The sequence below is a fragment of the Athene cunicularia genome (genome assembly GCF_003259725.1).
Source record: "Athene cunicularia isolate RWA chromosome 2 unlocalized genomic scaffold, athCun1 chr2_part1, whole genome shotgun sequence".
In the NCBI taxonomy this organism is placed as follows: domain Eukaryota; kingdom Metazoa; phylum Chordata; class Aves; order Strigiformes; family Strigidae; genus Athene; species Athene cunicularia.
Window position 1 is genome coordinate 46,895,976 of NW_020799095.1, and position 15,651 is coordinate 46,911,626.

Here is a 15,651-nt window from a genome sequence, read left to right on the forward strand (position 1 = left end):
TCCCAGTGCTGGCCTGTGCTAAAGAGTACATTCAGGTGCTTGTCTTCTGCTGGTTTCCTCATCTGAAGTAACTGGAGCCTAGCATATAGCAAAAAAACGTGCTTTCTTTACAACAGGAAGTATAAGACAAGTCATAACAAGGGAGTGAGGCTTTACACACTTGTATGAGCCACCTCTTGTAAGTAATTGCTTCCAGATCCCTCGTGAGAACTGCTCGTGTCTGTGTCCATCTGTCATTCCTATTGCACACTTAATCACTTCCCTGCATGCATCTGTAATGACGATATGAACTCTCTGATTGCAGCTAAGCAGCAGGAGTCCTGGAAATGGAGAAGTCTGTCCTTTGTTCCTCTGCTATTTTACTCTATTTGTTTTTAAAGCTAAATAACTGAATCATGAAGGAAGTTAACAACTAGGCTGCCTGCAGCCTGGTACAGTGATTTTCTGATAATTCCCTTGACTCTCTACGCTTGATGGTTACTGCTAGTCTTGCGTCAGGGTGAAAGTGATGGTAAATGGGAGGCAGGTGTCAAAGGAATGGAGGGGAGAGCTGCTGCTCGCTCAGGGGCTTCGGGCTGCAACCCACCCAGCTCTGCTCGGTGCACTTTTGGTATTTGGCCTTTTGAGGGCAGACTGTTTCCATAGTGTCAGCCTCGGTGGCCAGAAATGATGGGGGATATGAATCGAGTGTCTCTGGCCTGTAATAACTGTCTGTCTGCTTGTGATACTAAGATACCCATTTAAAATGAATTGTTGTTTTGAGCGTTATATTGACAGCAGTGCAGTATGAAGCTAACGATTTTTCCTAGATAAGGGTTTTGACATAGTGTTTGAAAGTGCCTTTAGATTGACCACCTAAGTTGTGTATCTCCTCCAAAGACAATTTTGACTCCAGCTTTTTCATGAATCTCATTCTAGGTGAGGATTTAACCCTTCACTGATGTCCTACAATGCTGTTGCTCTGCATCTGTGAACACCATTGGGAGGGATGGAATTTAAAGTTCTGCTTTTTATTTTTGTGTGGTTGGTTCATTTCAGAGCACCATTTTGTCATTTTCAGTTTGTCCTGTAGTAGTAAAGATGGGTCTCATTAGCTAGTTGTTCTAAGTGCTGCACTAACCTGTGGAGAGACAGTCCCTGTCCTGAAAAAGTAACATGTATAGTCATGATACAGTCAGCAACAAGTGGAAGGGGAGAAGCTACATACCTAGAAATTTGAGGATTTCTTTCATCAAAGGGCTTCAGAGCTGCTGCAAACACCCACCTTTGACTGTCCTTCTCATCACTGGAATTGTCTCCCTCGAGTGTCCTGTAAAAAAATGGAGGCAAGTAGGTAATAAAAAACAGGATTTGCAGAAGCTGCCCATCTAGCCAGCAGTGATTCCTGGAGATGGGCATGGGATTTCTCTGGGGATTTTCAGTTATGAATGTTTATTTGGAATTAGCTAGACAAGCTAAATTTCTGTTGTGGAAAACCGTTATATAGAGAAACCATTCAATAGGGAAGAGTGGTTGGAAAGCTGCCCAGCAGAAACGGACCTGGGGGTGTTGATCGACAGCCAGCTAAATATGAGCCATTAGTGTGCCCAGGTGGCCAAGAAGGCCAATAGCAACCTGGCTTGTACCAGACAGTGTGGCCAGCAGGGACAGGGAAGGGATCTTACCCCTGTACTCGGCACTGACAAGGCCGTACCTTGATTCCTGTGTTCAGTTTTGGGCCCCTCACTACAAGAAGGACATTGAGGTGCTTGGAGTGTGTCCGAAGAAGGGCAACGAAGCTGGTGAAGGATCTGGAGCACAGGTCTTATGAGGGGTGAGTCAGGGAACTGGTGGTGTTTAGCCTGAAGAAAAGGAGTCTCAGAGAAGACGTTATGGCTCTCTACAACTCTTCCCCCAAGTAACAAGTGATAGGATGAGAGGAAATGGCCTCAAGTTGCACCAAAGGAGGTTTAGATTGGATATTAGGAAAGAATTCTTCACCAAAAGGTGAAGTAATTGACTTACCATCCCTAAATGTATTTAAAAGACGTAGATATGGCACTTAGGGACATGATTTGGTGGTGGACTTGGCAGTGTTGGGTTTATGGTTGGACTTGATGATCTTGAAGGTCTTTTCCAACCTAAATGATTCTGTGATTCTGCCAGTACAGCACCAGGTTTAGCAAGATGTCCAAGAAGATATGCTTTCACAGCCTTCTTTGATTTGTTCAGGGAATTAAAGGCACTGATTGTTCTGGTGGAAACTTCCAGTTTGTACCGACCCTACCAAACTGGCCAGCAAGGGCTGCTCGCTGGAGAGGCAGCCACATAAGCCCCAGAGAATATGAAGGTTTCTTGCCTGCCAGACACCCTTGCTATCTGTGCTGGTGTGTGGAACAGGCTGTTGAAATACGGCAGCCTTGCTTCAGCTGGTTTTGGTGGGAGGTGTCTGCAGTGAAGAAGCTCCAGAGATAAAGTGCAGGTAAGGCCAGGCAGGTGGATAAACCAGAGCTGCTTAAAGATGGGATGGCAGAGTAACAGGGAGTGGGTTTTTTTGGTGGCAGTTTGCAGAGAAGTGGGCACCTCTGGTGCTGTAGTGCCTGGGTCTCTACGTATTTAACCCATGCCAGCCTGTGTGAAGAAGACGCCAAACCCTCCTGTGCCCATCCTGGTCCCATGTGTTTGTTGCCCATCAGTGAAGCTGTGGAGGAATTATATATAAAACCCAAAGTGCTCCTGTTAGTAACCTGTCTCAGTGGGAAAGTGAGGAGCAATTTTGCTGTTATTTTTGAATTGTCTTCTCCTGCAGTCACATGGGAAAAGCTTTTCTCACCATGCAGAAAAAAAAAAAAAAAGTAGGAAATGTTCCTTTTTCTTTTTTTTTTTTTTTTTTTTTTTTTTTTTAATTCAGGTCCATCTAATCAATTCCACCTACACAGTAGTGGTGTAGCCAGTTCTCACATGCTTCCTAATAGCCATCTGCCTGTGCAATTAATGGCTTGTCTGTTTTTGCCATATCTTGGAGGAAAAGACCGAACAAGAGCTTTGAGTATTTGCTTAAAATATCTGAAATGTCTGTGTGGATGCTCTGGGATGGATACCCAGCACTGGCTACAAACAACCCCCACTTTCCCGTGGTATAAATTATTACAAGTCAACTGGCCTTCAAACAATTCAGAACAATTATGCCCTCCAAACAGGGCAGGTTTCCCACCTGCCGTGTGAAAAATTAGCAGTTGTGACAACGTAATATTCACGAAATGCTTGCTTCCAAGAGCTGAACTCAAGGCTTTTGATGTTGGCTTGAGAGGTACAGTGGCTGGCATCCTGGCTTCCCCACTGGTGCGTTCAGTGGGTGGAGAGAGATGCAGAAAACTGGTCTGGAACAAAGTGCTTCCAGATCTGCTTAAACAGTGTGGAGGTGTTAAGCAGATCACCCAAGTAAACTTTGTGTCAACAACAAATATTTCCCAAGACAACAAATAAAGATGTGTGCAAGTTTTTCATAGAAGCACTCAGCAGCAGCTGTGCTCAGCATTATGCAGGCTGGGGCCAGGGAGGGAATGGAAGCACCCGCTGAGCTGCCGGTGCTCAACAGCCTTAAGTCGTGTCTCATCTTTGCATGGATGTGTCTGTCTGGAGGAAGACCAGCCCATCTTCCTGTCAACCTCCTTTTACTCCCATATATTAAGAAAAATATGTGTTCCTACTCCCATGGCTCTTTTGTGATCCAGCCGATGCACTCCTTTGTGCTACGGTGCCTCCAAAAGTGGGGTCACTGTGCATGAGCACCTGGAGAGCCACAACGGGACTGTTGGTGGCGAAAGGAAATCATAGCTGAATTAGCCTGACTGTAAGAGTGGGCTTGAGCTTGGATCTGATTACCAGAGTGTTGCAAGATGCAAGGTAAAACTAAAGGGTGCGAAAGCAAGGTGAGAAAGCTGACCTAGCCGATGGCTGTGCTAGAGGGGAGAATGTCAAATCGTGTCTCTTAAGAGGGAAGGGGAGAGAACATAACCACCATCCTGCTTATTTAGTTGGGACATAGTATTGCAGCTAACTGAGCTCACCTCAAACTGTGATGTGCAGGAGCTGGAGCTCCAGAAAATGGTGTTGAGATTCTCCTAACGATTTAGCTTCATCTTGAAGACAACTGTGTTGCTATTCTTATGGCTACACTAACTGTATTCTTATATTATTAGTATATCAGACTGTCCTTTTCAGTCGAGTGAAGTCTAATCAGAGCATCCAGTAGTGCTCACTTAGAGCTCAAGACTTCACAGCAAGAGATGTGCTGGTGATGGGGCTGCCTTTCCCCAGTGACACCCCGTGCCTGGGGGGAATTTGGAGCCCTGCAAATACCTTCCAGGGTTAAAGAACAGAGTGATAGCTTAGTGTGACTTATCCTGGGTGACAAAATCTTAACCTTTCCTTTTTATCTTTGTCACAGGCATCCTGTAATGTCAAACAGGTGTAACAGGGAAAAGCAGCGCAAGGAGAAGCTGTGCAGGAACAGTGACAGATTGCAGTGAAATTTCCCCATCTGCCCTTGTCCCAGCTCCAGTCTTTGGGTGTTTTAATGTGTGAGGAGATTCCCATGAGTGGGAATGCAAAATGTACATCCATGTGGAGTTAGGATTGGTGTGTGGCTGTGTGTAAGAGGAGTTTTGGCTCCAAGGTTATGTTTGCATTACATGAGACTTGTGCTGTAGGAGATTTCAGGAAAGAAATCGATGTTCCTGCCATTGAGGTAAGTCCCACTGGTAGCAGAGTGGCACTTTCACTATCTCTGGTCTTGCCTGCCCCGAGTACCTGCCAGGAGTTAGGCGTCCAAGGCAGGACATGTCCTTCTTACAAAAGCCACATATATATAAAGCAGAGACACCTATTAGAGGGGCCCGTGTCCCAATATTCAAACATCCCTGCACCTAATTTGCACTAGGGATTTGAACTCCAGGTTTTCACTCCCAGAGGGGACATTTTTCCCATGTAGAAGGAAGTGGGATGTGAACTCTCCTGCTCAAGCATTTCTACTGTCCTTAAATTGCTCAGAAGCTTTGGCGGTTGTTGGGTCAGCGAGAGAGGATGCAGTCCTCCCTGCACAGCTTATCAGTGGTGTAAGACACGAGTCTATGCCCCACTGAAGCTGTAAGTGCTGTGAAGAAGTGGGTGAGACTGTGGAGGAGTGTGTTTGGGAGCTCCCACGGGGCAGTACCTCCAGGACTGCAAGCATGAACAGGAGCCCCAGAGAGGTTTGGGATTTCCTATGGTTTTAGGAGTCCTGAATTAAAACCAGAGACACTCCCGTTATGTGTAATAAGATTTCAGGGACTCAAAGATTAAGCCAGGTGATTTTTTTTTTTTTTTTAATGCAAGATGTACTAAGCACATAAAATATTGAGACCAGCCATTCCCATGCTCTTTTGCGTGCTGAACTCTCCCCTCAGCATGACCTTCCTTACCGCTGTGGTTCTCCTCACCCCCCATGGCATTCCTTATCCCCACATACTCTTTCAAAGCAGCAGCTTTGCTTTGTTCTCACTCCTTTGTACTCCTCCTCTATCAGAAGCTGCCATCACCAAAGTGAGCACGTTGCTCTTACTAATAGCAAAGTAATCAATTTGAGTCACTGTATACATTAGTAATGGCCATGTAATTCTAGTGCAAATTAGGTTTGGGCAGGCTGTGAAGCCCAAGACATCTCGTCTTCCTGAGCAGAGCTTGGATTTACTGTCCTCTGGGGAAGGCCATAGCAAAACGCCCCCCTACCCCCCTCACAAATCCTCCCTTGATTGGATACAGTATGGTCGTCTGATTAAAATTGTGCAGTGGTTCAGAAAATGATTTTCAGCCAGTGCTTCACAGTAAATTACTTTTTTTTTTTTTTTTTTTTTTTTCCCCAAGACAACAAGTACAGCTGGACACTGAAACAAGAAGCTCAAGAAAAGCAAGATGCCAGCGAGGCGAAGATGGAGAGGGGTCAGAGGAACACCTGGCAGCAGTGGCACCCTGCCACAGGCCATCCCCAATGCACAGACGTGCATCTCCCACAAGCACAAAACCTGGCACCTATTCCCATGGAGATGTTGCCCACTTAACACCCAGATGCCTTTTCCCACTGAGTCAGACCCCTGGCAGAGTTTCCCAGTGCCATGGGTAGGCAAGGAGCATCTCCTGCAGGCAAATATCCCGTTACCCACTGCTGTACCCCGGTTCCTGATGTGCCTTGTCTGTGCCTGTCACTTAGGGAGATAGATGGGAGGAGCAGAGCGAGTGCCCTCCTGCCACCCACCCTTCCACCCCGATGGCCACTGCTGCCTGTGGGTCAAGGAAAACCCCAGAGCTATGTGCCCACCAGTGCTGACCATGCAGCATTTTCCAGTCCTGGGTGTTAAAACCACACACTTCATGCTGAATGGTCACTGAAGGAAATGCACAAATTTCCCCATGTAATGGCGTTCTTCTGTTATCCACATGAGCATCCCAATGACACCTGGAGACCCATCTGTTCCTAATTCCTGGTCCTGCACTATCTCACTCATCCAAAATGCTGTTGATACTCTTCTGCGCAGGAAGAGCTGCCAGCTCCATTCCATCCTGCAACAAGGGCTTGGCAAGGAAGAATGCGTCTTCCAAGATGAGTCTAAGATGAATCTCCCATTTTCTTGGGTTGCCCAAAGGAGGGTTAGGAGGTGCACCACCCTGCCAGAGCTTCTAAACCTCTTGAGCATATACTTGCAGGAAGGTGTCTGGCTGTGATTCTGGTGATGGCAATACTGCCCCAATTTCAGCATGTTCAAGACTTGAGGAGTGAGATTTAAGCATGAAGCAATCAGCCCTTCCTGGTGGCTTTTCATGGACCTTGTGCCCACCTCAGCGATGCCCATCCTGTGCACTGTGTGCTGGGCTGGGTCTCCAGGCATTGGGCACCCAGCAGTGGGCACATCTGGACTGAGCCTTGCTCTGAGCAGCTCCCACTCCATGGCAGAAGGCTGTGTCTGTGTAAGGAGGTAGGATAAGGAATAATAATACTGTAAAAAACAATCCATGTAAATGCTGCAGCAGATGTATGCCTGAGAAGGAGTGCTTGGTGGTGGGGAAAAGGGAGATGGGATTTTTTTAATTAGTGCTGGATAATTGGTTGACTCTGTGCTCGCATGTCGATTCATCTATGTGTCATTTGAAGTGTCTTTCAACAAGTAGTATGGCATTGCTTATAGGTGGTCATACACTGAGTTGAAGGTATGAATTTATTATCTTTTTTTGTTTGTTTTCCTGGAGGGACTGTGGCAGCCTGGGGGAGTGGACAACAACAGGCAATAAACAATTTTATGTATGCTATATTTAAGATGTATGTTTGGCCAAAAACCATAAAACTGATTTCCTCCCTTTTGAAAAAAAAAAAATTAAGTGCTAACTAGAAGTCTATCAATGCAATGAACCACCTGACTCTTTAACAACCCTGGAAGTAGAAGAAAATTTGCACATGGTGCAAACAAGAGGAGAATCTTTGTCACAAGCAATACCAACTTTCCACCTTTGCTGCGGCACAAGCTCTCTCCACTTCATATTTGCTCCATGAGAAATGGGGAGTGTGTAGGGGGGAAGGGCTGATTATTAAATTAGGAAAATATGTTTCTCAGGATATTGGCACTGAGCTGGAAAGGAGTGGCTCAGTTGCCCACTCCCTCTCCCAGTCCCTGCAGGATCTTTCCTCACTGGGGATGATTAGTGCCTTCGTCCATCCAGTTTGAAATGCCACATTTCCTGCTGCAATTAAAAGGAGCTTTTATCCACAGGATGTATGTGTGTGTGTCTGAGGGGGTGTTTTCATTCCCACCAGGTGAATGTTTTAGTAAGCAATGTCCAACACATAACACAAATACTTGAAAAGAAACATTTTACTATTACTAAGGACTGTTATTGCAGCTTTCACAACCTTACAGAGATCCCTGGGAACTTGAAAGAAGGAGTGGGCTTATAAAAGGAAGTGTGATCTTGTTTGTAAGCTGGGGCACGGGAGAGAGGTGTTTTCAGTGTGCTCAGTTCCCAAAAGGAGCTGCTTTCACTCTTGCAGGGCTTGTCAATGCCAGCCCACAGGGACCCAACATCCACAGTTGCTCAGCCCCTCCTGAGACCACCTCGAGGCAACTGGCATCAAAGGTCCACCACATTTTGAGGGAAATAGGGCAAAACGTGCCAGAGGACACATGCTACAGGTGAAATGCTCCATGATAATACACTAGCTCTGTGCCCTGCTCTGAGGGTGCTCAGCATCCCTTCGCTGGAGGAGCTTGAGCCCAGGCAGTGGGGCTGCCTGAGCTGGGCCGTGGGCTAGAGATTCTGCTTCTGGAGACTCCAAGGCAGTAGAAAGCATGCTAGGAAAGTACATGGTCCAAGGATAGAGCCTGGGTATGGGGCTGGCAGCATCTGGGCTGTGAAACATTTGGCACAGTTTCTGTCACAGACTTGGCCTGCGCCATTTAGCACTCTTCTGTAAGACACCTAGGCATAGGTAGGGTGATGACATGGGCTGGGGACTTTTCTCCCTGAGAAATCTGGGTAAAAGCAGCCAGTTTGTTGGGGGGAAGAAACACATTAATGCAAGCAACTCTGTATTGTTTGTAATAACCAGGCCTCACACTATTTAATTTACTAGTACAGACATATCTGAACATGCCTTGAAGGTTATGAAAGAGCAGTCCTGCTTGAGGGTTTAATCCTAAATATGAAGCTCCTGTGATTCTGATTTGACAATGTATCTGCAAACAGAGGATGAAGTTTTTAGTTCTATTAGCTATCAAGTAGACCCACTCTTCTTAATGGAGCAGAGTATACCTCCAAATGAGCCAACACAGCAGGTCTTGACTATGACGTAAAATTTAATAGGATTTTGCTTCCTACATCTTGTGTATGTATGAGAAGACAAGGTTTCTACCTAAATGACTGACTTAAGAGTTTTCAGGTATGATCCCACAAACCCTTATTCACAGAAATAGTTTCAGTTACTTCAAAGGGAGCTCTTCATAAAAAGGAAATTTGCCTCTTTAGAGTTGAGAAGGTAGAAAATGAAAACATTGAGTCAGTCATGGTGCACCACCTATATAATTTTGGGTATACAGTATAAGCACAAATATATTGGGCTTAGAGGCCAAGACTTTAAAAATTAGATTCCTAATATTAAATCTCTTCATCTATATTTGGATGTAAAAAGCCTGAGGCATCAGGATACCTGACTTTGGGTATATGAAGGGGTTGTTTACCTTCAGAATATTTTTTGGGGTATTCTGTGAAAGGGAGATCTAAAAAAGTGCTTTGGTTTTACAGTTACAGTACTCCAGCCTGCTGTTGTTCTTTGGGCATTTGTACATTTAAGCACTTTTTACAGAGTAAAGTAGATCTGCACTCATGGTCAGTTGTGCCATTTTACCTTCTTCATGTTTTTTGTCTCCATCTCTGGCCAATGGTGCTACATGTCACCCAAGCTGGTTTTCAGCTGCTAGCACCATCCTGGTTTTGAGTCCTGTTAGTGCTGGCTTTAGTAGGCACTACAAAACAGGAGTGGAGGGACAGAGCAAGATCAACACATGGAGCCCCAACTTGGGATGTTGTCTTGATGTTTGAGTCTCCAGAGCTCTTATCATCAAATATCTAATGTCAAAGTGATGTCTCAGTGATAAAACATCAGCTGCTTCTGTTATGTCATATGTCTCAGGGTTGCCTAAACATCCTGGGTTTTGTCAATAATTTGACAATTACTCCTGCTCACCTGTGGCTGTTCCATAACTTCAGCTGCATCATGAAGGTCAGAAACCTTGTACAGAGAAAAACTATTCTGGTTTTGGGTTAGATGCTGTTGGGTTAGCAAGGAAGAAGTGCACTTGCTGTAAGACTGTCCATGCTGCTGCTGCACATGGCCTGAGGACAGTTGCTGCATCCTCCACTCCATGATCTTGAGCTCAGTAAAAGCCAAATTTTGAAGCCTCCCAAGAGGAGACTTAAAAGCCATCTGGCACACTGAGATAAATACCCCAACCTGACTTTCAGGAGGCACTCCGGGAGATCAGGTCCTCACTCTCCTACCTCAGACCTGAAATAATTAGAAGCCACCTTATGTAGACTGCATTAGTTTGTCATCAGTCTTAGTGATAATGGAGATTGAAGTGGTTCTGCTATTGATCTGATATTTATTTTAAAATGTGTTTACAACCTAATTTTAAGCATTGAAATATGAAAAATCTGCCCTTGGTTTTCAGAAGAAAGTCAAAGAAAAAGAGGATGAGGAAGAACATAATGAGAAAGGAAATTCCTGAGGAGGACTCCTGACAAAGGGTGCAGATATCATGGGTCTAACAGCAATTGTAACTCTCTTGCCTTATAGCCATTTCACTTCAGAGCACAGGAAGAAATCTCAAAACTCAAAAGAAGACTTTTGTGTACAGACTAGCATCTTTTCTAAAGCACTGTTATTCCACGTTACCTGACATGTGTTCTGTGTGTGTCCTACTACATGTATGCTCACACCATGGGGATATGTGTTGCTACTTTTGGCATGATTTTACACAGGTCTCAAACAAGGCACTGGGCCATGGCCCAGCATGCTTGTGGCTTGCAGGTAGCCCCCCTCCCACTTTTCCCTCTACCTTACTGTTTTTCATGTACTGTTTCCTCTTCTGATCTCATTTTACTTGTTCTTCCCTTGTTACTTGGTGTTCTGGCACTGCCTTCACAATGCAGTTCACAAGGTTTTGTCCACTTCAGACAGGGCTGATCTGCAGGGAAAAATGACTAGATTTTGAATACACACAAGAAAAAGCATGAAGCCCGACATGTTAGTAAGGGTCAGGCTTTAATTACCTAGCCGTTATTGCATTACTCCAGATTAGAGGAAATATGACTAATGTTATGTCTGTGCTTCTGGCATATGACTGCCATCAAATTCAGTAAGGGACTTATTAAACATCACAGAGGTGTGACTAAAGAAAATGATAAGCAGAATGTGGAAAATAGCAATCATGGTCCTGTTGTGTGCACTATGAATTTCTAATCTGGGACAGTGGGGAATGTCTGTGGGGAAGAGCAGGAAGAAATTGCTGTATTTTGCCATCAAAGTTAGGCTTCAGAGAAAACCAGCCTAACTATGAAGTGATGGGTGATCCTCTGGCCCAGGTGACCCCGGGGTGCTACTGAGTCTTCTTTCATGGCCTTCCTGGGCACAGATTCCTGCTTCAAGCATGGCTTATTCCCTTTACAGGAGACAGTCATTGAATGAAAAACTCAGGAATGGTACTGAGAGGAGAGACCAGAGCGCAGATCTCTGTGGCCAGCACTACAGTATGATGGTCTAATTTTCCATGTCTCTGGCCTAGGTGTGGTGCTCCAACTCCAAAGCTGGACATGGAGAAAGTCTGACTCTTGACATACTGACAGACTGTGGAAGGGCTGGAATAGAGAAGCTGTAGGTTGGAGCCTGCTCTTACTGCTTAGAAAGTCAGTCTCCCATTTGTCAAATTTGCAGGGCACCCAGTGCCAAAATGCACACATCCTGCACAGGCTGGGTAGTGACTCACTCAGTGGTGGTATTTTGGAGATCAGGAGCTCTACTTTGATAACACAAGAGAGTGCAAAGTGGCTGAAGATGTCCAATGGGAGATCCCAGCTCCAGGAGAGGCAGGACTTCAGGTACACTTCTCTTCCTGGTGCCTCCTATCAGCTCCTAGCTTCACCTTTCAGAGGTACATCTCCTCCCACAGAAGACACAGGGAGGTCCCTGATTTAGGCAGTCTGGATGATCCTAGCATATCAAGACATGTACTTTTGCTGTCACTGTGCACATGTCAATCACATAAGCAGGTCATCTGAATTGTGCTTTCAGCCTCCTGCGTCAAACTCTTCCAAGATAGACTTTTATGGGGCAATCAGCACCAAAGACTGCTCTGGAGACTGAGGACCTGCTATGAAGCATGCATTTATCTTCTTGGAAGAGGTATAATTGTAGAGCCAGATTTGCTGCTGATGTTAAAACTGGCCAAACTGTGGTGACCCCATTGGGCCCATGCCAGTCCATGCCAGCGGCACTCAGCCCCATCTTCCTGTGTCTTCCCGTGCATTACTGGCTCTGTTTTTAAAACAAAGATATAATTGACAAGCGTTGGCCTGTCTTTTTGCATTAAACAATTAGAACAGCAAACACAGAGGAATTACATCTCTTCTTCTTTCAATATCTAACATCAGTATCTTCCTCCCAAATGAGATTTTAACAGCTGTGTTGTTTCAAAACGCAGCACAGCACCATTAACAGCTTTCCAGAACAACTGTATTACTTTTAAGTAGAGCATTACAGGGTTGAGTACCATTTCTTTCAGGGATGCAATTAGGTAGGTGATGGAGCGTGATGCCTAGTCAGGTAATTGATCAAGTGCTGGTCAGCTACTGCCCCATATTAATAGAATGATCAATGGTAATGGTAAAAGTTTACTAAAAGAAACGGAAATGAAGGAATAGTGGGGTCTGAACTGGGTGTTCATTGGGTTTAACTGGCATTGCTGTGTGCTAATGAAGCCCTGTGAGAGAGAAAATCAAAGCTTGAGCTTAGCGCTCTTGTTACCTGTTTACCCTACCTCTGCTGCAGAGCTGCCTTGCCCAAACCTGCTTCATGCGCAGACCATCTGTGAGAGAGCAGGACTGCATATACAGTGTGAGGATGTCCTGGTGGTCTATCTAGCCTGTATTCTCTTCAAGCTCCTCCAGGGAGGGAAGAAACTCTGACCTCTGCTTAGTGAGCCACACTAAACTCAAATTTATAATCAATGAAGAGATGTGTGTGCATCTAATCCCCCATGTTAGTGCTGGATGAGTACCATTTTATGTTCCACTGTCTCTGGTGACAGGATGTCCCTGTGAGCAATGCTACAATCTCTGTTTGTGATGTGCAGGGAGGTACTGCTCATTAGGTGTTCTTTGTGGACTTCCTAGGCAGGACTGCAAGTTTGCAGCACACCTGTAATACAGGTTATAATTTTCAAGACAAATGAGCAGATGACAATCCTGTCTCAAGGTCAGACGTGGAGTCAATGAAACTCAGAAGTGCTGGCCCCATTAAGTGGCTTAGTCACTTGATTAAATTATTGCATTAATATTTTTCCCTTCCCTTTTGTAATGCTGTTATTGCCTGCTTAATAAATCTGCACATATTAATGATCCATGAGCATCTTCTAGAGAAATAAAACTAATTTGGAATTTCAATCTCTTGAAACTTTAAGCAAAAACCTAAAAGGAAAACCTTAAAGACACAAATTTCAATATAACCAAAGTTCTCAAAATCATAACTCAGCTCCTGTCTGATCTGTAGGTGCCTCAAGGGTCTAAGTTTCTTTTGGTTTACATTTATCCCCTCTTTTGGGGTTTATATTGAACAAGATCTATTGCTCTAGCCTATCAAGAAATCCCTAAATCTGTAAAGTACTGTATTTTAGATGGCTTCATGCACAGCAACACAATTGATCTGCAGCTGTCCTCATCAGAATATGGATGACTGTGATGTGGAAAAGCCCATCAAGTCCCTCTTTTGCAGTATTATCAGTGCTGCAGTGACATTTCACATTGAAAGAGCCTGGTAGTGGGCTGTAAAACTGTTGTGAAAAATTCAAGAAACAGAACCCTCCCCAAATTACTTTAAACTAAAGCCACATAATGCATTACACCCTGCTGTAACGATTAAGTGCATTGGCTGAATCATTAACATCGGTGTCCACAGTGGGACTCTTATTTTAGATATTAAACTTTTCTGCCAACTATACACTGTAAGTGTATCAGAGAGAGAGGAAACAAGAGCACAAACCTCAGTTCTGGAAAGTATATTCTTGTATGGCAGCAACTGTGTTTCTGTGATATTGCATGTATTTCACTGAGTTTTATGGGTGGAAGGGAGATGAATCAGGCACATGTAACATGAGGAAAAAGAGGGCTACATTAAACCATAGATGGAATTTGAGACTGAGTCATGGGAACAGTTCATAGATCAGCAAGACAAATGTCAGAGGTACAAGAGACATTCATCCAAATACTATGCTTCCCTCTAAAAGTGTCTTGCTTGCAACCATTATAAATTGAATTATTTCTGATCAGGAGAAAATGTGAGGACATCTTCCCATATTGTTTATTTTGTACAATTTGCAAGAAATTTGAGCCTGAGTCTTGCTTGTAGTTTTCCTGTGCTTCTTGTGGAGAAGCAACACAACTTTCTAGGCCTTTTCTTGTTTCTAGGCCTGAGTTTCATTGATGACCAATTTAAGGATCTTTAACATTGATGGAGTATTAAAAAAGAGATCTTAGCAGCAAGGTAAATGATGAAGTTCCTTACATAGTGCCTGGTTAAAATATCTTCAGGTTTCAGGATCTGATGTGTCTGGACAAACAGTGAAGCAGCGTAGTTTCAACATTCATGTTACAAATCAAGGCCTGTTAATGGAGATGGCTACATTAGGAAGTTAATACCGTAGCAGAGATTCACAAAGCTTGAAGTCAGGGCTCCAACCATGGACACTTCACTGCGGTCTCTTCCCACAAAGCTGTCCAGGGGTAGTGGTTGGGATGGAGAGGTTTCCTCCAGCTCTGTGAGAGTCTAGCATGGCTCTGGTCCAAACCAAAGCAGATATCCTCAATTTTTTTTGTAGAGGGGCATATCTGGAGGAGACAGGGAACATTGTTATCTGTTGCTATCTGTGGCTTTGGCCATGGCCTCTGGGAAATTCTGGCAATGCATTTGGAGGAATGTGCCCACAGTAGAGAGAAGGACAAAGATTTGCTGGGTATTTCCAGCTTGGGTCTGCATGTGCTACTGACGACTGGCTTAATGCTCCAGCATGGACGCAGCCTGGTACTCCTTTTCTTTCTCCCGCTTTTCCTATTTGTTTCCCAGCATTTTTCATGCTTATTTATATGCTTTTTGAATATAGTTCTGTCATTTCACAAGCAAGGGGACTATGAGGTTTTTAGCAACTGGGACTTTCTTTGGCGGTCCTCTTGATGGGGCAATGGAAAATTAATGGTTCAAATCCCTCACACTGTAATGTGAGATGAAAGGGTCAGTACCCTGTGCCTTTCTATCTTATAAATACCATCTGACTTCCAGCTTTATGGAGTGAGACAAAACAAGCTACTTGCTGGGCTGGCCCCCGCTTCAGACATCAGTTGATGGTCTTTCTCCTGACTTGAGGAGTAGCCTGAGAAGAGAAGAGAGATTTCTGAAGTGAAAAGTGCCCTGTGATGAGATACGGGAGCCAGAGACACAAACTGCTCCTGAGCTCCCAGCCTGTGGATAAGAAACTCTAACTGACACTTATGAGTGAGTGGGGAAAAAATGCCTTAAACTCATGTGACACTTATATAACCTCAGGCCTGGGATGTTTTTCTTAAAAAGGAAGGACGAGTATTGCCAGGGGCAGCTTTCATGATAAGAGCAAGCCAATAACCTCTGAAAATTGAGAGTTACTAAAAAACAAGCCTTCAGGAGAAGCCAGAATGCTCCCACATCAGGCTTGTGCCCCTCTTGAGTGCAGCAGGGCATGGAACATGGGAAGCTGCTGGTGGCTCCCAAAAGTGGCATAAGTCAAAGACCTGAGATGAACAAGGGTTCCAGGTGATACAAGCAGAATTTTTGTTGGGGAGGAG